Raw genomic sequence first — 24,107 nt, 5'->3', positions numbered from 1 at the left:
GAAGAGAAGACGTAAAATTGTCACTCTGTGCTGATGCCGTGTCTTTACTTTATATAGAAAACCCTAAGGACTACACATAAAAATTAAACTGATCAATGAATTCAACAAAGTAGCAGCTTAGCAAGATTAGCAAGATTGATATTCAGAAATTGGTTGCATTTCTGTATACTAACAATGAAATATTCAAAAAGGGAGTTCCTGTCATGGTGCAGCAGGAACAAATCTGACTAAGAACCACGAGGTTGCTGTTTATATCCCTGGCTTCGCTCAGTGGATTAAGGATCTGGCATTGCCATGAGCTTTCGTGCAGGTAACAGATGCAGGCTGGATCTGGCATTGCTATGGCTGTGGCGTAGGCCAGCAGCTGTAGCTCCGATTAAAAAAAGAAAGAAAGAAATATTAGAAAAATGTAAAAAAAGTATCAAGATTAATATTCAGAGATTGGTTGTGTTTCTATATACTAACAATGAAATATTATAAAAGGAATACAGAAAACAATACATTTTAGGAGTTCCCGTCGTGGTGCAGTGGTTAACAAATCCGACTAGGAACCGTGAGGTTTTGGGTTTGATCCCTGGCCTTGTTCAGTAGGTTAGGGATCCAGCATTGCCGTGAGCTGTGGTGTGGGTTGCAGACATGGCTAGGATCCCACGTTGCTGTGGCTCTGGGGTAGCCCGGTGGCTACAACTCTGATTAGACCCCTGGACTGGGAACCACCATATGCCACAGGAGCGGCTCAAGAAAGGCAAAAAGCCCCCCCAAAAAAATGCATTTTAAAATTGCACCCCCAAAAATTAAATACCAAGGAATAAATTTGACCAAGGAGGTAAAAGACTTATAGGCTGAGAACTATAAAATATTAAGGAAATTAAAGAGGATTCAAAGAGAAGGAAAGATATTCCTTGCTCCTCGGTTGGAGGAATTAATATTAAAATGGTCGTAGTACCCAAAGCAATCTACAGATTCAGTGTAATCCCTATCAAATTGCCTATGACATTTTTCAAAGCTTTACTATTTTATTTTTATTTTTTTAATATAATGAGTTTTATTTTTTACCATTATAGCTGGTTTACAGTGTTCTGTCAATTTTCTACTGTACAGCATGGAGAGTAGACTTTATCGATATTGCCCTTCATAATTAATTTTTTGTTCGTTTATTGTTTTTATCTTAGAGAAATTGTTTATCCCAAGGTAAGCAGAAGATATTCTTTTATTATTTCTTCTGGAAAAATTATGTGCTTGTTCTGTCTAGGCCTACAATTAAGTGGAAATGATTTTTTTATATATGGCGTTAGATAAGAGTGAATGAAGTTTCATTTTTTATTTTGGCCACGCCCATGGAATGCAGAAGATCCTGGGCCATGGACTGAACGCACGACACAGCAGTGATCCAAGCTGTTGCAATGACAATGTTAGATCCTTAACCTGCTATACCACAAGAGAACTCCAAGATTCAATTTTCCCTATCTGAATATTCAGTTGATCCAGCATAAACAGAGAGACAATTATTGTTATAAAAGAACAGACTATATAGGTAGATTTGCAGCTGTAAAAGTAAGTCTACTTTTTTATTCTGTTCTATCTGCTTACTCTTTAATTTTTATTTCAAGAACACTTTTAATTGTCTCAAATTAGAAATAGGTCTCTACAACAGGTAATGCGATTGCTTCAACTCTATAGTTTCCTCACAAAAGTGTCTTCATTGTTCTTGTCATTTGCGTTTCTTTATGTCTTGTATTCATTTCGTCAGTTTTTTTTTTTTTTAAACTCTAGGAATTTTATTTTAAATTGCTTTGGATCCACAGATTAATTTTAAGAGAATTGACATTTTTACAATATTGTCTAATTCATAAAAAGGACAAACCTTTAATTTTAGTTTTTTAATGCTTCTCAGAAATGTATTTTAGTTTTATGAAAAGTTTTACAGATCTTAATTAGCTAATTCCAACTATTTTATAATTTTAATACTATTTCACATGTATTCTTTCATTCAATCTTCTAACAGCCTGTTTCTGATGTATAGAAATGCAATTAATTTGTGTATTGGCATTGTATCCAGTGATCATGCTAAAGTTTACCTAGTAGTTCAAATAGTTTACATGTGTACTCTTGGGATTTTCTATGTAAACAGTAATGCCTTGTGTTAAGACAGTTTTATTTCTCCTCTCTCTCATATCTGTCTTTATTTGTCTTGCCAGAATAACATATAAGTAGTGTTAATAAATAAGCCTCTCATATTTCCTGAGGCAAGATTCCACTATTTTACCTTGAAATATAATATGTGCTATGTATTTATTAAATGAAGGATGGTCCCTGCTATTTTTGGCTACCTAGATTTTTTGTATGAATTGTTTTTATTTTGTTTCTTGAACCATGATTGGGTGCTAAATTTTATCAAATATATTTATACATTAAATATAAATTTTGTCATTTACTCTCCTAAGTAGTGAGGTGCCTGATTGATTTTTAAACAAGTTTGCATCCTGAAATCAACTGTAGTTGACTCTTATTTTGAGGTACTGGTTCTTTAGGTTTTGGATGCCTTGATAACTCAGGGAGATTGTTACATACTCAACGTTTCTGCTTTCTGATGGCCAAAAGTACCAAGAAAAAAAATGGCTGCAAATATATAGGTCACCTCAATGTGTTTTTTTCCTTCTTAAATCTTGTCCTGCATATTGACTATTCTCCAGTGCCTTCAAGATATTTTTGCTTATTCATTTTTTTCTTTTCTCCTTTTGTTTTCCTTTCTTTAAAAAAAAATCTAGCATTTGTGGGCTGATTATAGCTACACTGTCAATGTGGAAAGCAAAGTCTTTAGTAACTATTTTCATTGTGAAAATTCATGAATTCTTGAGATCAGGAACTAAAATGTCCCAAATCTAATTTGTGACAGGCACAGTGACATTGTAAGGTATATTTTGTTCTTATCCATCCCAGAAATTTAAACTTTCTTAAGGGACCAATCATGTAGTATAAACTCGAAAGTATAAAAGCTTTATACTCAAACAGAATAAAGGGAATGATGAGCTTCTCTGACTCCAGGAAACTCTGCTTAAACCTGCATTCTGCAAAATTACCTCTTTTGGAACTGTTTACCATAAAATTGATCCATAGTTTTGGAGAAAAATTATGTGCTGGTCTTCCTAGAAAGTGCCTATGAATGATTCTGAATCAAGAGAATAGCCAGCCACTGCAGGGTGTCATCATTTCCTGATTTCAGAAGTAACAGCATTTACTTTACTTTGGGGTGTCCTTTTATACTTTTCGTACATTGGTTATGATATAAGGGAAAGCACAAGAGTCTTTTGTGATCATGCATAATTGCAGTATGTAAATGTAGTGTATTTGTGTAAAAGTTCTAGCACAAACACAGAATCTGAAACTGATAGAAATCATATTGATCTTATACCTACATTGCATTCATATTAATAATGAATGTGACAAGAGCATCATAAATATGCAAAAGAGTAACACACCAGCCTAAACATCACCAGTAATTTGTAGGCTTACACGCATAGGAAACCACTAATGGAACGTAGTGCATTTTCTTTTCTATGAATAGTCAAATGTCATGCATAATGTAACAGTGCAATTGCTAATAGCAGACTCAGGCAGGATCATTTAAACTTGTTATTATGGGCAGTATGAACTGATCTTTGAAGTGGCCAATAATAAAATACTTCTCTACCTTTACCTTGTCCTGATTGTTCTGTTATCCTTTCCCAGAGCTTGTATTTATAGGAAACACAAAAATGATTACTTTGATATTTGGGGACTACTTATCATAGTTCATCAAATGTAGGAGAATGGTGACCAGTGAATAACTAACAAATCAAAGTTAAAAGGCCCCGAAGCATCTGCTCAACCTTTTTTAATATCAGAGTATTAGAACATTCTTTCATAATATCCACTGTCACATTATACCCTCATGGTATATATTTTCAAAACAGCCTTTGTTTATGTAAAAGTTCTTACAGAAATGGTAATACTGAAGTCACCTATAAGTAAGTAGGAGCAGAGGCTTAGTTGTTGGAGCTCACAGGATAATTAACAACACCTAAACCTAGCATAAGTTTTGAAAGCTTCAGGAAAATGTTTACTAATAAAGGAATCCTGCTTAGTATAAATATCCTCAGGATTTCTCGTTAGTCACAGGTTATACGAGGTAACATAATAGTGAATAAACATAATGATCCTAGTAATTTATTATCTTTTATTTTATTTGTGTTTTATGGCCACACCCACAGCATATGGAAGTTCCCTGGGCCAGGGCTTGAATCTGAGACCTACACCACAGCTGTGGCAATGCCTGATCCTTTAACTACTGCCCTGGGCCAGCGATTGAACTTTCACCTTCTCAGTAACCTGAGCTGGTGCAGTTGGATTCTTAACCCACTGTGCCACAGTAGGAACTCTGATCCTAGTATATTACCTCTGCTTGGACCTCCTAAGAATTTTTGAGTTCTTAAGAGTTACGGAGTACAATTCCATACTACGTTCTCAAGGCTAAGAAGAGTATGTCTAGCATCTGTTTGTTCTTGCTATAGAAGTACTATAGCAGAAACTATTATAGAGGTATCCCAGCCTAGGATTTTTTAATACTTTGAATGGGAGATAAATAGTATTTTATTATATGGTCTTATGGTACAACATGAAATCATACTTTATTAAAAGCAATTAGTGAATGGTCTTAATATGTAATATCCAAGATAACTGACTAATTTAAAATTCTATAACATATCTTCATAAAATAGCTTCATAAATATTTATTGAAATATTAAATACATAATTTTAGTATTTGAGAGATAAAGCCCCCAAAGTAGTCTACTTAAATTCTATGAAAATATGCAAAATCCCATCTTTGATTAGAAACTCATTAAGATGTAATCATATAATGCATCAATATTAAATCAGAAAGCTACACCCCACTCCCAGAGTTTGTCTTTATGAAATGACTGACAGATGCAAAGGTGAAGTTGAGCTGCTGAGCCCCAGACAGGAACATACTAAAAAGAGAAATGGAATTTCCAAACTTTTGAAGATTATTAAACACGGGCTATGAATTGCCTAGATAATCAAATACCATTAATATTTCATACCAAGTCAAGGACCAGATGGCTTCACAGGTGAATTCTATCAAACATACAAAGAGGAAATTATACCCATCCTCCTTAAACTTTTTAAAAAGGTTGAAGAAGAAGGAACACTCCCAAAGACATTCCATGATGCCACCATCACCCTAATTCCAAAACCACACAAAGACACCACCAAAAAAGAAAACTATAGGCCAATATCTCTATGAATATAGATGCAAAAATTCTCAACAAAATTTTAGCCATCCAAATCCAACAACATATAAAAAAGATCATACACCACGACCAGGTGGGATTCACCCCAAGTGCACAAGGATGGTTCAACATACTCAAATCAATCAGTGTCATACATCACATTAACAAAAGAAAAGTCAAAAACCACATGATCATCTCAGTAGATGGAGAAAAGGTATTTGACAAAGTCCAGCATCCATTCATGACCAAAACTCTTACCAAAGTGAGTATAGAGGGAACATAACATAATAAAAGCCATTTATGACAAATCCACAGCAAATATAATACTCAATGGAGAAAAGCTGAAAGCCTTCCCACTAAAATCTGGAACAAGACAAGGGTGTCCACTCTCACCACTGCTGTTCAACATACTATTGGAAGTCCTAGCCACAGCAATTAGAAAAAAAAAAAATGAATCCCAATAGGAAAAGAAGAACAGAAACTGTCACTATATGAAGATGTCATGATACTACATATAGAAAACCCTAAGGACTCAACCCAGAAACTACTTGAACTGATCAAAAAATTCAGCAAAGTAGCAGGATATAAGATTACCATTCAGAAATCAGTCATGTTTCTGTATACTAACAATGAAATATTAGAAAAGGAATACAGGGAGTTCCCATCATGGCTCAGTGGTTAACGAATCCAATAGGAACCATGAGGTTGTGGGTTCGATCCATGGCCTTGCTCAGTGGGTTAGGGATCCAGCATTGCTGTGAGCTGTGGTGTGGGTTGCAGACATGGCTAGGATCCAACATTGATGTGTCTCTGGCATAGGCCGGCAGCTACAGCTCAGATTTGACCCCTAGCCTGGGAACCTCCACATGCCGTGGGAGCAGCCCTAGAAAAGGCAAAAGAAAAAAAAAAAAAAGAAGAAGAAGAAGAAGAAAAGGAACACAAAAATACAATACCTTTTGAAATTGCACCCCCAAAAGTAAAATACCTGGGAATATACCTGACCAAGGAGGTAAAGGACTTATATGCCAAGAACTGTAAAACATTAATCAAGGAAACTGAAGAAGATGCAAAGAAATGGAAAGATATTCTATGCTCCTGTATTAGAAAAATTAATATTGTAAAAATGGCCATACTACTCAAAGCAATCTACAGATTCAATGCAATCCCTATCAAATTACCCACGACGTTTTTCACAGAACTAGAACAAACAATCCAAAAATGCGTATGGAACCACAAAAGACCCAGAATTGCCAAAGCAATTCTGAGGAACCAAAAACCAAGCAAGAAGCATAACTCTCCCAGACTTCATGCAATGTTACAAAGCCACAGTCATCAAGACAGTGTGGTACTGGTGCCAAAACCGATAGACCAATGGAAAAGAATAGAGAACCGAGAAATAAATCCAGGCACCTATGGTCAATTAATCTTTGACAAAGGAGGCAAGAATATAAAATGGGAAAAAGACAGTCTTTTCAGCAAGCATTGCTGGGAAACCTGGACAGCTGCATGCAAATCAATGAAACTAGAACATACCCTCACACCATGCATGAAAGTAAACTCAAAATGGCTGAAAGATTTAAATATAAAACAAGACACCATCAAACTCCTGGAAGAGAACACAGGCAAAACATTCTCTGACATCAACCTGATAAATGTTTTCTCAGGTCAGTCTCCCAAGGCAACAGGAATAAAAGCAAAGCAAAAAAAAAAAAAAAAAAAAAAAAAAAGACAACCCATGGAATGGGAGAAAATAATTTCAAACGATGCAGCTGACAAGGGCTTAATCTCTATAATATACAAGCAATTTACCCAACTCAACAGCAAAAAAGCCAACAGCGCAATGGAAGAAATGGGCAAAAGACCTGCATAGACCGTTCTCCAAGGAAGATGCACACAGATGGCCAACAGGCACATGAAAAAATGCTCAGCATCCCTTATTATCGGAGAAATGCAAATCAAAACTACCATAAGGCACCACCTCACACCAGTCAGAATGGTCATCAGTAATAAGTGTACAAATAACAAATGCTGGAGGGGGTGTGGAGAAAAGGGAACCCTCCTGCACTGTTGGTGGCAATGTAAATTGGTACAACCACTATGGGAAAAGAATATGGAGGCACTTTAGAAAACTATACCTATAACTACCATATGACCTAGCAGTCCCACTCCTGGGCATATATCCGGACAAAACGTTCCTTGAAAAAGACACATGCACCTGCATGTTCATTGCAGCACTATTCCCAATAGCCGAGACATGGAACAACCCAAATGTCCATCAACAGATGATTGGATTAAGAAGATGTGGTGTATATATATACAATGGAATACTACTCAGCCATAGAAAAGAACGAAATAATGCCATTTGCAGCAACGTGGATGGAACTAGAGACTCTCATACTGAGTGAAGTCAGAAAGAGAAAGACAGATACCATATGATATCACTTACGTCTGGAATCTAATATATGGCACAAATGAACCTTCCCACAGAAAAGAAAATCATGGACATGGAGAACAGACTTATGGTTGCCAAGGGGGAGGGAGTGGAATGGACTGGGAATTTGGGGTTAATAGATGCAAACTATTGCCTTTGGAATGGATAAGCAATGAGATCCTGCTGTATAGCACTGGGAATTTTATCTAGTCACTTATGAAGGAGCATGATAATGTGAGAAAAAAGAATGTATTTGTGTATGTGTGATTGGGTCACCTTGCTTTACAGTAGAGAACTGACAGAATACTGTAAACCAGATATAATGGAAAAAAATTAAAATCATTAAATAAAAAAAATACATCACAGGAAGCAGGGTACTTGGGCATCTAAGAAGTCAGCTTACTACAATAAGATTTAGCAAATGATACCACAATATCTGGATGAAAATACACTATTGTAACAGTATATAAAAACAAACCAAGTGTTTCTGAATATTTGGTAACATGAAGCCAAAGATTCATATGACAGTCTTGAATATTCATTTTTACCATATATTTTTCTTGTACAACAAAACATAGCCACGAAGATAAATAAACTTACCTTGATACTTCCACAATTTATTTTTTAAATATGAGAGCATTTTGCATGTCATCTTATATAAATGACATTTTTTGAAAGATGTTCAAACTATCTGGTATTCTAAGAATTTGATTGCTTTATTATTGAATATCAATACTTTCTTCCAACAATTTGATATGCCATTAATCATGACTGTAAATCTGTGCTAGATCCTTGCAGAATTGTAATTGATGCCCAATAGTATCTAGCTAGTACCTTAAATTGTTTATCAATAAAATTAATTATGTCTTTGAATCATATACAGATGTATATGAAAGTATATAAATGTATGTATACACAATTTGTGAATACTGACACCAAATGGACCTTTTATTTTTAAGGAAAAAAGTGGTAAATCCTAAAACTGCTGCAGTTCTTAATAAAATAAAACATTTTTCATCCTGTATGTCCTCTACACTCTGATTAAACCGACTAATTTACTCATATTTCTTTAAGATTTAAAACAGACGTGTCTTAACTGCCTATCAAATGTCTGCACAGGCTCTAGAGTTAATTCCTTGAGTGCAAAACCTTGTTTCATTTTCTTTACTAACTTTGAATTTTGGGCCAATTTACTTAGTAGCCCTTGGCCTTGGTTTTCTTAGGAGAAAATCAGATTAATAACATTTTCTGCTAGATACAGATATCAGGAGGATTAAATCAGTTAATACTTACAGAAGTCCTTAAAAGAGTTCTATTATATCTCTATATAAATACATCTAGAGATAGATATAGATATGGAAGTGTAGAAGAATGATTGCTTACAGCAAAAATAAAATGTTGCAACAAATGTGTTTTTTATTTTCTCTATCTCCATTCCTTATTCTGGGAACTCCAGTTTTCAGCTTTGTATGGGGTGGAGGTAGGGATTAAAAGGTCAAAATAAGGTTGGTGAAAGACTTGGGCTTTCCAAATAAATATTAATAGTAGTTTCTGTTTTAAAACAAGCAACAAAAAAACATCCTTTTAAGTTAAGCAGTATCTTCTGGATAATTATCCAGTTCATTTAACATTTTCACTTCCTTTCAGGCTTATTTCTCTCTTCTAATTACTCCTCACTTTTTTTTCTTCTCAAATGTAACTTTTAAAAAATCTCTAAAAACAGCACTAAACCACTCAGTGAACAAAGTAATTAAAAAAAAACCTTACTGATATTCTGGTAAGGTAGAAAAGTTTAATGGGCTCCCGTTTAGTTTTTCTAATTTATTTTCCTCATGTGATGGTTCAGGGGTCTAAAATAGGAATTCTCCATTACCAAGTTTCTCTATCAACGGTGCATTGAGAGATAAAATAGTAACTGGTATGAAATATTATTTTTTATTTTATTTTTGTATTATTACTATTATTATTATTATTATTATTATTACTTTAAAATAGCTATTTCCCCAATACAATTTTTTTTCTACTGTACAGCATGGTGACCCAGCTACGCATACACAAATACATTCTTTTTTCTCACATTATCATGCTCCTTCATAAGTGACTAGATAAAATTCCCAGTGCTATACAGCAGGATCTCATTGCTTATCCATTCCAAAGGCAATAGTTTGCATCTATTAACCCCAAATTCCCAGTCCATTCCACTCCCTCCCCCTTGGCAACCATAAGTCTGTTCTCCATGTCCATGATTTTCTTTTCTGTGGGAAGGTTCATTTGTGCCATATATTAGATTCCAGACGTAAGTGATATCATATGGTATCTGTCTTTCTCTTTCTGACTTCACTCAGTATGAGAGTCTCTAGTTCCATCCACGTTGCTGCAAATGGCATTATTTCGTTCTTTTCTATGGCTGAGTAGTATTCCATTGTATATATATACACCACATCTTCTTAATCCAATCATCTGTTGATGGACATTTGGGTTGTTCCATGTCTCGGCTATTGGGAATAGTGCTGCAATGAACATGCAGGTGCATGTGTCTTTTTCAAGGAACGTTTTGTCCGGATATATGCCCAGGAGTGGGACTGCTAGGTCATATGGTAGTTATAGGTATAGTTTTCTAAAGTGCCTCCATATTCTTTTCCCATAGTGGTTGTACCAATTTACATTGCCACCAACAGTGCAGGAGGGTTCCCTTTTCTCCACACCCCCTCCAGCATTTGTTATTTGTACACTTATTACTGATGACCATTCTGACTGGTGTGAGGTGGTGCCTTATGGTAGTTTTGATTTGCATTTCTCCGATAATAAGGGATGCTGAGCATTTTTTCATGTGCCTGTTGGCCATCTGTGTGCATCTTCCTTGGAGAACGGTCTATGCAGGTCTTTTGCCCATTTCTTCCATTGCGCTGTTGGCTTTTTTGCTGTTGAGTTGGGTAAATTGCTTGTATATTATAGAGATTAAGCCCTTGTCAGCTGCATCGTTTGAAATTATTTTCTCCCATTCCATGGGTTGTCTTTTTTTTTTTTTTTTTTTTTTTTTTTGCTTTTATTCCTGTTGCCTTGGGAGACTGACCTGAGAAAACATTTATCAGGTTGATGTCAGAGAATGTTTTGCCTGTGTTCTCTTCCAGGAGTTTGATGGTGTCTTGTTTTATATTTAAATCTTTCAGCCATTTTGAGTTTACTTTCATGCATGGTGTGAGGGTATGTTCTAGTTTCATTGATTTGCATGCAGCTGTCCAGGTTTCCCAGCAATGCTTGCTGAAAAGACTGTCTTTTTCCCATTTTATATTCTTGCCTCCTTTGTCAAAGATTAATTGACCATAGGTGCCTGGATTTATTTCTCGGTTCTCTATTCTTTTCCATTGGTCTATCGGTTTTGGCACCAGTACCACACTGTCTTGATGACTGTGGCTTTGTAACATTGCATGAAGTCTGGGAGAGTTATGCTTCTTGCTTGGTTTTTGGTTCCTCAGAATTGCTTTGGCAATTCTGGGTCTTTTGTGGTTCCATACGCATTTTTGGATTGTTTGTTCTAGTTCTGTGAAAAACGTCGTGGGTAATTTGATAGGGATTGCATTGAATCTGTAGATTGCTTTGAGTAGTATGGCCATTTTTACAATATTAATTTTTCTAATACAGGAGCATAGAATATCTTTCCATTTCTTTGCATCTTCTTCAGTTTCCTTGATTAATGTTTTACAGTTCTTGGCATATAAGACTTTCACTTCTGGGTATTTTACTTTTGGGGGTGCAATTTCAAAAGGTATCATATTTTTGTATTCCTTTTCTAATATTTCATTGTTAATATACAGAAATATGACTGATTTCTGAATGGTAATCTTATATTCTTCTACTTTGTTGAATTTGTTGATCAGTTTGATTTTGGGGTTAAGTCCTTATGGTTTTCTATATGTAGTGTTATGTCATCTGCATGCAGTGACAGTTTTAGCTTTTCTCTTCCAGTTTGGATACCGTTTATTTCTTTTGTTTTTTTCATTGCTGTGGCGAGGATTTCCAATAATATGTTGAATAAAAGTGGTGAGAGTGGGCACTTATTCTGAATTTGTGTGGGAAGGCTTTCAGCTTTTCTCCATTGAGTATTATATTTGCTGTGGGTTTGTCTTAAATGGCTTTGATTATGTTAATGTATGTTCCCTCTATACCCACTTTGGTAAAATATTTGATCATGAATGGATGCTGGACTTTGTCAAATACCTTTTCTCCATCTATTGAGATGATCATGTGGTTTTTGACTTTTCTTTTTTTAGTGGTGTATGACGTTGATGGATTTGCATATGTTAAACCATCCTTGTGAATCCAGGATGAATCCTACCTTCCTTCATTCGATATTATGCTTGTGTAATCCTCTTCCTCTGAATTTATCTTAGTCACTTAATTTTAACCAATATAGTAAATATGACAAAGATAATGAGATGCCACTCATGTGATTAGGTAACAAAAGATTATGACTTCTGTTTTTCCAGCATACTCTTTGTTTCTCGCTTTGATGAAAGAATCAGCCATGTTGAAAAAACCATGTGGCAAGGAACTGAGAGTGAGCACTAATGAATGAGAAACTAAGCTTCTCAGTCTGACAACCCTCAAGTAACTGAACCAACCAACAACCGTACATGTGAGTATGAAAGCAGATTGTTATTCCCTAGTTAGAATCTTCAGATGAAACGTCAGTGCTGGATAGCACATTGAATGCAATATTATGAAAGACTCTGTAGTAGAAGGCTGAGCTAAGCTGGGCATGTATTCCTGACCCATAGAGATTGTGCTTATTATTGTTTTATTTTGGCAAAATATACATAATGTTTGTCATTTTAACCATTTGTAATTTCACACTTCAGTAGCCTTATATACATTAGCAGTGGTGTGTAACTATCATCACTATATATATCCAAAAATTTTTCGTCATAATTCAAAAGGTTTTAAACATTGAACAATAATACTTCTTCCCTCTGAGCCCAAGTAGCCACTATTCCTTCTGTGTCTCTGGATTTGTCAATTCTAGTACCTCAGGTAAGTGGCATCATACACTATTTGTTGTTCTAAATCTGGCTTATTTCACCTAGCACAGCGATTATAAGGCCTATATTGTAGCATACATCAAAATTTCATTCCTATTATGGTTGAATAGTATTCCAGTGAAGCATATGCCATATTTTGTTTATCCATTCATCTAAAGATGCTCAGAGGGTTGTTTCCATCTTTTGGCTGTTGTGAATAATGCTGCTCTGAACATTGATGTACAAACATCTCTTTGAGTCCCTACTTTCAATTCTTGTAGATATATATCTTGGAGCAAAACTTCTGGGTTCTGTGGTACTTCTGTATCTAATGTTTTAAGAAACTCCTGAAATGTTATGCAGTGGCTGCACCGTTTTACAGTCTCTACAACAATGTATGAGTGTTCCAATTTCTGCACATGCTGGCCAACACTGTGTTATTTTCTGGTTCTGTTTACTTTTTTTTTGTTTGCTTATATTATTTAGCCAAGGTAGTAGGTGTGAAGTCGTATTTCATTGTGGTTTTGGTTTGCATTTCTCTAATGACTGTTAATGATGAGTGTTCTTTCATAAGTAATTAGTCATTTGTATATTTTCTTTGAGGAACTATTTCTTCAAAGTCCATTGTCCATTTTTTATGTAGGCTGTCTATCATTGTTTGTGTTGGTGTTGTTTTGTTTGTTTTTTGGCCATGCCTGTGGCCTGTGGAAGTTCCTAGGCCATGGGTCTAATCTGCACCACAGCAGTGACAATACTAGATCCTTAACTCACTGAGCAACCAGGAAACTCATATCATTATTGAGTTTAGGGATTCTTTATATATTCTTTAATATTCTTTATATATTATACTTTTGCAATTAATTTGAAAATATTTTCTCTCATTCATTAGATCATATTTTTGTTTTCTTAATTTGGATAATTGTATTTCTTTTCACTGCCTAGCAGTTGTGTCTAAAACTTCCAGTACAATGTTGAATTGCAGTGGTGGAACTGGGTATCTGTGTTCATGATCTTGGAAGGAAAATTGTTCAGTCTTTCATCATTGTGCATGATGTCAGTTGTGGGTTTTTCATAAATACACTTTATCATGTTGGGGGATTTTATTTCTATTCTCAATATTCTGAAAATTCTTAAGAAATTTAGATGATCATGTAGTTTTTTTCCCCATACTTTTATTAATACAGTGCATTACCTTATTTTTCTCATGTTGAATCACCCTTTAATGTCCTTGATAATTCACATTTGATCATGGTTAATAATATTATTAATATGTTTTGGGATTTTATTTGCTAATATTTTGCTGAAGATTTTGCATCTTTATTCATGTAGGTATATTGTTCTGTAGTTTTATTTTCTCATGGTGTCTTTCTGGTTTTGGTTTCAGAGAATACTGGCATGGTGGAACGATGTAGTAACAGTTACCACCTCTTAAATTTTTTGGAAAGTATAAAAATGGTGTTAATAATTAGTTAAATATTTATTGGAATTCACTGGTGAAGCCATAGGGTCCACAGCTTTTCTTAGTAGGAAGGATTTGGGTTACTGATTCAATCTCGAGTTCTGGGTGTGTTGAGATTTTCTATTTTTTTCTTGAGTGTAAAGTTATAGATTTGAGATCTTTTTTCTTTTTAATGCAAATATTTATATATATAAATTTCCTTTGAGTACTGCTTTCACTGCATTCATATGCTTTGGTATATTGCATTTTTGCTTTCATTTATCTTTATTTTCTAACTTCCCTTATGATTTCTTCCTTGAATCATTGGGTATTTAAGAGTATATTGTTTAATTTCTATATGTTTATGAATTTTTAGTTTTCCTTTTGTTGATTTCTAACTTCATCCTACTGTAGGCAGATGATATGTGTGATTTTTAAATCTGTTGAGACTAGTTTTGTGACCTACCATGTAATCTGCCCTAGAGAATTTCCCATGAGCACTGAAGAAATAAATGTCTTCTGTTGTTGAGGAATATTTATATATGGCTGTTAAAACTATTTGGTAATTGTTTTATTTAGATCCTCTATTTCCTTACTTAAATTCTAAACATTGTCTTGATAATTACTTAGATTTTTATGCTCAACTACTTCCAGACTTCTTCCAGATGAGTGCACTTTAGCTACAAATTCTAATATATCTGTTTCTTGATCTTATTTTATCTATGATTCCCTATGTCAAATATTAGAAAATCATTCTGGCAGCAGCCTTGTGATATACAGATACAAAACTAAAAACGTAGAGACCACAACCTAGGTTCCTAGAAGGAGTCATAAGGGGGTAAGTGTGAAAATAAATTCTGGCCTTAATCGGAAATTACCAGCAATAGTCCAGTCATCTCCATTAAGTGTTATTAACATCAAGGCAGCTTAAGAGGTCTGCTGAGAAGAGGAATTAATGAATGATGATGGAAGAGGTATTTTAGCCGTAATCAGATAAGATAATATTAGATACTTCTTCCTCCAGAAGCACACACTTGGTATATTAGCTAAAATCTTTATTTTTTCCACATTATTCTCCTCCAAAAATAGTTTAAAATTGAAACACTGACAAGAGGTGTTGTCTTACAGAGGAACAACAAAAGGAATAATCAACATGATTGCCTGTATGGGACTCAGACTCACCCACGTCTTAACCTGTAAGCACAGTCTGTGTCTAGGTCTTTGACATTTTCCCAAGATTTATCACTCACAGGTGAACATGAACTCACAGGTCAGAGTGTTACCAACCAAGAAATTATCAGCCAAAACAAAATCAGCATTACAGAAAGGGGTGGATATCTGAAGGTACTCAAATACTTATCTCATAAAATATGAGAAATAGTCATCAATAAGTATAAGAAATTTAAATATAAGATTATGATTCTTAAGGAAAGTCACTGTAAGACCAAAATAGAATGTATGCATTTTTAAAAAAGTATAGAAACTGATATCTGCTCTCTACAATAAGGGAAAGACAGGAAAGTACTTTTTTTTTTTTTTTTTTTCTATTTTTAGGGCTGCACCTGGAAGTTTGGGCTAGGATAGCAGTTGAATTGGAGCTGCAGCTGCCAGCCTACACCACAGCTACAGCAATGACTGATCCAGGCCACATCTGTGATCTATGTCACATCTCACGGCAATGCCAATTCCACTGAATAAAGCCAGGGATCGAACCTACATCCTCATGGATGCTAGTTGGGTGCTTAACCTGCTGAGCCACAACAGGAAAGTATTTTTAATAAGAGAGAAAAGGAAAGTAACTTTAGAATATTTTTTAAAACATAGCAAGAATAAGTTCTAATGTATCAAAAAGCAATATAGGAGTTCCCGTTGTGGCTCAGTGGTTAACGAATCCGACTAGGAACCATGAGGTTGCGGGTTCGAGCCCTGACTTTGCTTAGTGGATTAAGGATCCGGCATTGCTGTGAGCTGTGGTGTGGGTTGCAGACGTGGCTTGGATCCCGCGTTGCTGTGGCTGTGGTGTAGACTGGTAGCTACAGCTCTGATTAGACCCCTAGCCTGGGAACCTCCATATGCCATGGGAGTGGCCCCAGAAAAGCTAAAAAGCCAAAAAAAAAAAAAAAAAAGAGCAATACATGTAGAGGGGCTATACTAAATAAATGAGTGCTTGAATTTTGTTTAAAATTAATAAAAAGCCAACATACATTTTTATAAGAAATAAACTCAATTCTGATATTCATAAATTTGTGGTAATTTACTGAAAGGAGATATTTAGAATCATGTGTAATGCAACTTGAAAGAGAGTGTCCCCAAGTTAATATGAGAAAAGGGACGTCAGAATCTGAATAAAGAAATAGGCAAACACATTACAGTCAAGTGGTACATAAAGAACCAACAAAGAAGAGTATTTATTCTCCCTCAAGTGTGTGTTGGAAGCATTGCATGTTACTTTAAATATAGAAGTTGTTTTAAAAATTCTAACGTTCAATACAAATATAGCAGTTATATTAATGAGTAAAATTCATTTTTTATTTTCTTAAAACTATGATCTCATTTTCTGGTTAGAAGAAAATTACAAATCACTGGACTTGTTCCTTTCCTAGCAAAAGACACCAAAATATTTACCTCCTGAGTAAGAATATGTGACTAATCACTCCACTTCAAAGAAATACTGTATAGTCCCAATCTATAATCATAATAAGACATAGAAATGTAGCATTCAAAGACATAAAATTTCTCCAAAGTCTGTGGTTTTCAGCTTTTCAAACATATAAAATGAATTAGGAAGTGGTTAAAAATGAGAAAATTAAGACACAGAGTAAATCTCAGCTCAAATTACTAGAGCCAAAAAGATGTTTCAAAAATAATTATAATTTTAATAATTTGAAATAATTTTTACTTCTTAATAATATTTTATTTTTATTTGTCTTTAGTTATATAGCTATTTGGACATTCATAAGGTGCTCAAAAATTTTCTTATAAGATGACCAAAAATTCAGAGTTCCCATTGTAGCACAGTGGAAACTAATCAGACTTACCATGAGGTTGTGGGTTCCATCCCTGCCCTCGCTCAGTGGGTTAAGGATCTGGTGTTGCCGTGAGCTGTGGTATAGGTCTCAGATGTGACTTGGATCTGGTATGGCTGTGGTGCAGGCCGCAGCTGTACTCCAATTCGATCGCTAGCCTGGAAACCTTGATAAGCCACAGATGTGGCTCTAAAAAGATAAAAGACAAAAAAAAGAATTACTTTTGACTAAATATTGTCATAAACAACATAAATTTCTATCCTATATTTTAAAAATAGCTATATATATATAATTAAATCCCATATTATCTAATATACCCATTTATACATAATACTCTTTTGCACTGATGAAATATGAAAAATTTTATCCAGATTCTTTACTCTCCTTTTGGCAATCTCCAGAACCATTTTTCTGAGTCATATAGTTTTGCTTTCTGGAATATAATACTTTCATTTCTGTATTAGTTTTTTGAAACATAGTAATGTTTCAATTATGTGTATGTTTTCAATGGAAATTAAACCTAAAGCCACAGTTTGAATAATGTTAAGGCAGTAAACTCATTTATACTGGAGGTGTATTCCTATGACCTTCTTTAGAAATACTTTATGATTTTTAAAACAAGATAATTAAAAAATACATTTTAAAGCCAGTCAGCATTTATGAAGTCATAATCAGGAGTATTTATTAGATTTGTATTAGTTATCTTTTGTTCTTTATAATTAATTCATCCTAGTAACCTAAAATAATCTAAAACTAGCATTGAGAGAGTATTCCATTTTTCTCGGTATTAAATATTTTAAAATAAATAATTAAAAGAATGTTCCATAATATGACATTCTAGGTGAATTCCCCAAAAAATAAGGTAACCTCTTCATTTCTGAAGGATAATTTTGAAAATGCCTTTTTGTTTCAGAGCATTTTTTTTTTTCTGATAAAGCTAAGTTTGGAACTTTCCATGTAATACTAATGATAAATTAATACCCAAAGAGGTTACTTTAAAAGATAGCATGATTAGAGTATATAATCGTTATAGACATTAATGGGGTCAACTGTTACAAATATTACACAAATATGAGTATGATTTGATCCTTCTAAAAATAGAAAAAAGAGCAACACACTCAAACACTGAAATATATCGAAAGTAATTATTTGTTTAAAGGAAATGAAACATAACTGTACTTTAAAATTCCTGGTAAATAAATTTTTTGTCCTTCAGTGTATATGGAGACAAGAAAATTGTTTTTACAGACATCATCTAATCATCTTGTGATAGTTATAAGAGAAATAGATAAATTGCCTCGACTTTAGTGTATATGTATCATGTGTAATGTTTGGTGATTATTCTTATTATAAGATACCTGAGTTATGACTAATGGTGTCCCAGAATTCTTCTGAAAATAGGCTGGAATATCATAATAGGTTTCTAAAAGCAAGCATTATTTTAGTGATTCTTTGAATTAAGTATTTTAAATAAGAACTGGATTGTAATACATTTACTCTGGAGAGCCACTTTTCCCCTGCAATTTAATAAAGGGGAGTTTATTTTAAAAATATATGACTGCTATGGCAGGCTCATTTACTTTTCTAGAATTTGTTCTTCGAAATCTTAATATGTGTTTTAATAATCAGTTATTGAACATTAAATTGATGTTATAAAATATTTTGGTCAATATCTATTATAATGTATGATGCGTTTACCTTACCTATGTATGATATTTTTATTATCTGATAGTTACTATAGAATTATATATTAAACCACAGAAATAAATATATGCTTCTTTCAGCTTTCCCATTACTAAGTTCTAAAAGTGCTTTTCTCCACAGTCCTTTTGTCAGTCAATCAATGATAAAAAATAAGGAAAAATATTTTCATCTCATAGGAAGTCTAGTTCCTGTGCTTGATTTCATTTTCTTCCCTTATCTACTGCTCTATATCTTTTCCAATATTATTGCTTTATAGATAATAATAAACAGAAAAAAGTTACAAAAGACAATATTGTGACAATACACCTACTGGCAACCAAGTAAAGCTTTTTTGGTAGCTTGATAATAATTTCTTTATCTGGATTTTCAGAAGTCAGCCTGACATAAAAATACTGAAGGGAATGACAATTGCCCAATAAATTGAAGCTATATGAATGATTAAAAATTTATATAACTTTCTGCTTTCAAATATAAGGAGTTTGGAGGTCAGCACTTTGTCCTAATAACATGTTAAAAACTGAACAGACTCAATAGTCAACAGCTCTTCTTGGATTCCTAAAAAAAGGGAGAATATAGGGCAAGCTCTTTAAGACTGGAGAGAAAGACAGGGAAATACAGAGAGTCACAGCTTCCTACAGCAGAGATTCAAATGCAGACATCACCACAGAAACCAGTGATGGGACAAGAAAATCTGAACTGTAATTGTCAGATTGCTGGAGGCTCAGTGTGAACGACTCAGAGTTAAAGATTTCACGGGGACTCAGTCATAAGGGGATTCCCCAAAATATTGTGAGCTATACTCCCAGGAGCTCATCCAGATTCCCAGAGTAATTACTGGAGAAAAATCTTATGCCTCCAGCAGAAGGAAAGGCAAAGGGATCCTCTTGAGATAACACCAAAGCACTCTTTTCTTTTTAAGAAGATCTGACTACACAGGAAACTAACTCACTAGACTCTAACCTAATGGGGTATTGTCAGAGCCTAACTGACCTGAAGGAGGGGAGATACATAACTCCAGGCCATTCTAGTCACCAATGAGGGGAGAAAAAAAAAAAAAAACAACTATGAAATTTACAATCCAGAGGCATGTACTCACTGAAAGAATGGGAACTAATCATAGGACTATGGCTTGTTTCCTCTCCCTTTATACCTAAGCGCCACATTACCAAGGTCTATTACAGTTGTACTACCCAGTATATCGTGTCTAGCTATCGAGAAAAATCACAAGCATACCATAGGCCAAAAAAACACAATTTGAAGAAACAGAGTAAGCATCAGAATCAGATATGTCAAAGAAGTTAGAATGATCAAATTAGAAATTTAAAACAATAACTGATATGCTGAGGATTCAGTGGATAAAGTAGACAGTATGCAGGTAAAGATGGGCATTATAAATCCTAAAAATGAACGAAAAAGTGATGTGCGACATAAGAAATGTGTAACAAAAATGAAGAATGTCTTTGATGGTTTTATTGGTAGACTGGCCACAGCTGAGGAAACAGTTTCTGAGGTAGTGGATGTATCAATAGAATCTTCTAAAATTAAAGAGCAATTGGTGAAGAAAAGGGAATCATATAAAATGTTCCATTAAATCCACAAAAGGGAGAAAAAGAGTGAAAGACAAAATAGGAACAGAGAAAAGGTTAACAAATAGAACAAAGTAATAAATGTGATAGATATATAACTAGATCAATAATCATTTTGAAAGTCAAACTGCATCAGGTAAAATAAAGAGATTGTCAGACTCGAATAAAAAAAAAATAGACTCAGCCATATGTTGTCTATAAGAAACTCTCTTTAACTATAAAGACAGAGAGAGTAAAAGAAAATGGATGGAGGAAAATATACAGTGCTAACACTGACCAAAAGAAAGGGGTGGTTGTGTGAATTTCAGACAAAGCAAACTTCAAAGCAGGCAGAGTTATCAGGGATAAAGAAGGGCATTCCATAATGAAAGAGGATTAGTCCTCCAAAGAAACTTTAACAGTTCTTAACATGCCTAACAACAGACCATCAAACTACCTGAGGCAAAAACCAATAGAAATGCAAGGGGGGAAAAAATGAAATCTACTAATAAATTTCAAGACTTCAACACCCCTCTGTCAGAAATGGGCAGATCTAGCAGGCAGAAAGTCAGTAAAGACATCGTGGAACTTAACAACACCATCAATCAACTGGACACAATTGACATATATGGACTATTTCATCCAGCAACAGCAGGGTTGCAGAGTTCGCATTCTCAGCATGCTTACATGGAACATTCAACAAGACAGACTACATTTGGGACCATAAAACACCTTCTCACAGATTTAAAATAATAGGATACATACGATGTCTTCTGTCATACCACCATGGAATTAAACTAAAAATCACTAATGGAAAAATAACTGGAAAAAAACAATCATGAAGATTTAACAGCACATTTCTAAATAATACAAGTCCAAGAAAAATTTAGAAGAATATTTTGAACTAAATGAAAATAAAAACACAACTTGCCAAAATATGTCAAATGCAACAAAACAATGCTTAGAAAGTTTTTTTCCTTCTCTCTCTTTTTCTTTCTTTCTTTTTTTTTCAGGTCCTCACCAGTGGCATATTTGACCACTAGTTCCCAGGTTAGGGATCAAATCTGAGCTGCAGCTGCCAGCCTATGCCACAGTCTGGGATCCAAGCTGCATCTCTCACCTACGCCACAGCTCACAGCAGTGCCAAATCCTTAACCCAGTGAGCCAGGCCAAGGATAGAACCTGCACCCTCATGGATTCTAGTCAGGTTTCATAACCTGCTGAGCCACAACAGGAATTTCCAGGAAGAAATTTATAGCATTGAATGCGTATATTAAAAAAGAAGAAAAATCTAAAGTCAGTAACTTATGTTTCCTCCATAGGAAAATAGAACAAGAAGAGCATATTAAATTCAAAGTAAGCAGAAGAAAAGAAACAATAAGAATAGAGTAGAAATAAATGAGGCCAAAAATAGGAAATCAATAGAGACAATCAACAAAACCAAAAAGTGGTTCTTTGAAAAATGGCCATAAATTATATAATCCTCCAGCCATGTTACGTAAGGGGGAAAAAAAAGAGATAGGACACACGTTACTAATGTCAGAAATGAAAGAAGGCACCTGCCTCCAGACCCTGTGGATATTCAAGAGTATAAAGGAATGCAGTAAACAACTACTTGCTCACAAATTAGATACCTAGATCAAGTGGATCAGTGCCTTGAATAGCAAAATCTGCAAAACTCACCCAAGATGAAATAGATAATCTGAAGAGCCCTTTATCTATTGAAGAAATCAAGTAAATAATTAATAACTTTCCAAAAAGTAAACAACCGACAAAAAATGTGTTCACGGGTGAATTCAACCAAACATTTGGTGAAAAAACTGTACCAATTCTCTACACTCTCTTCCAGAGCATAAAAACAAAATACTTTTTAACTTATTTTAACTTATTCTGAGGCCAGCATTACCTTAATACTAAAACCTGATAAAGACATTTTAAGAAAACAAAACCGTAGTCCAGTATTTCTCATGAACATAGATGCAGAAATTCACAACAATGTATTAACAAACTGAATTGAACAGTGTATGAAAATAATTACACAACATGACCGGGTGTCTACCCCAGGTATGTAAGACTGCTTTAACAGTCAGTAATGAATTAATGTAATCCATCACGTCAACACACTAAAGTAGAAAAATCATGGAATTATATCAATTGATACAGAAAAACTTTTGACAAAACAACATCCATTCTTGATTAAAAACTCTAAGAGTTCCCATTGTGGTTCAGTGGTTAACGAACCTGACCAGTAACCATGAGGTTGTGGGTTTGATCCCTGGCCTCACTCAGTGGGTTAAAGATCCGGCATTGCCATGAGCTGTGGTGTAGGTCGCAGATGTGGCTCAGATCCCATGTTGCTGTGGCTGTGGTGTAGGCCGGCAGCTAGAGCTCCAATTTGAGCCCTAGCCTGTAACCTCCATATGCCAGGTGTGGCCCTCAAAAGACAAAAGACAAAAAAAAATTTTGTTAATAAAAAATAAAAACTCAATGCTAAAATAGAGAGAAATGTCCTCAACTTGATCAAAGAATAATTACCAAAAACCTACAACTAACATCACAGTTAATAGTGAGAAACTTGAGGCTTTCCCACTGACTCAGGTACATAGCAAGATTTTACCTTCTCATTAGTTGGTGTTAACATCATACTGGAATTCTGGCTAATGTAAGAAAGGAAGAAAAGGAAATAAAATATATACAAAGTGGGCAATATAAAAAAAAAAACTGTCTTTGTTCACAGATGACATGTTTGCCTACATAAAGAAGTCCAAAAAATAAAAGAATTTCAGGAACCAGTAAGTGCTATTAGCAAAGTACAGGTATAAGGTTAACATACAAAAATAAATCACTTTTTTATATATCAATAATGAAGAAGTAGAATTTAAAATTAAAAACACAATACCATTTACATTGGCGCCCCCTAAAATGAAATATTTATACATAAATCTAAGAAGTATGGATAAGATCTCTATGAGGAAAACTGCAAAACCCAGATGCATTAACAAAGAACTACATATATGCAGAGATAACCCATGGTTGTGGATAGGAAAACTCAATATTGTCAAGATGTCAGTTTTTCCCAACTTGATCTATTCGTTCAATGATTTCTCCATCAACATCACAGCAAATTATTTTATGAGTATCAACCCAGTGATTCTAAAGTTTATGTGGAGAGGCAAAAGACACAGAATATTAAAAAAAAAAAAAAAATGGAGTTCCCGTCGTGGCGCAGTGGTTAACGAATCCGACTAGGAACCATGAGGTTGCGGGTTCGGTCCCTGCCCTTGCTCAGTGGGCTAACCATCCGCGTTGCCGGTGAGCTGTGGTGTAGGTTGCAGACGCGGCTTGGATCCCGCGTTGCTGTGGCTCTGGCATAGGCTGGCAGCTACAGCTCCGATTCGACCCCTAGCCTCGGAACCTCCATATGCCACGGGAGTGGCCCAAGAAATAGCAAAAAGACAAAAAAAAAAAAAAAAATTTAACACATACTAAATAGGAGAGGAGTGAAATTGAGGACTGCCACTGTCTGACTTCAAGACTTAATATAAAGCTAAGGATATCAGTATAGGATGGTATTGTAGATTAGACAGAGATCCATGAAACAATAGAAATTCAAGAAATAGACCAATATAAATAT

At 34.7% G+C, this 24,107-nt stretch overlaps 1 long non-coding RNA gene across 1 annotated transcript in view; it reads left to right on the top strand.

Annotated features, from left to right (window-relative positions):
* LOC110260691 (uncharacterized) overlaps positions 1-24,107 on the top strand; it is a 288,982-nt gene that overhangs the window by 110,635 nt on the left and 154,240 nt on the right. The window contains exon 2 of the long non-coding RNA XR_014803466.1: positions 12,210-12,358. This is a non-coding gene — a long non-coding RNA (uncharacterized LOC110260691). The remainder of the gene's footprint in view (positions 1-12,209; positions 12,359-24,107) is intronic.

The sequence above is a fragment of the Sus scrofa genome, chromosome 5 (genome assembly GCF_054392235.1).
Source record: "Sus scrofa isolate SSC_HxYL_T2T_F1_AM1 chromosome 5, Sscrofa_HxYL_maternal_Yorkshire_Landrace_v2.0, whole genome shotgun sequence".
In the NCBI taxonomy this organism is placed as follows: domain Eukaryota; kingdom Metazoa; phylum Chordata; class Mammalia; order Artiodactyla; family Suidae; genus Sus; species Sus scrofa.
Note: the sequence above shows the minus strand (reverse complement) of the source record. Positions and strands in the feature narration are given on the sequence as shown.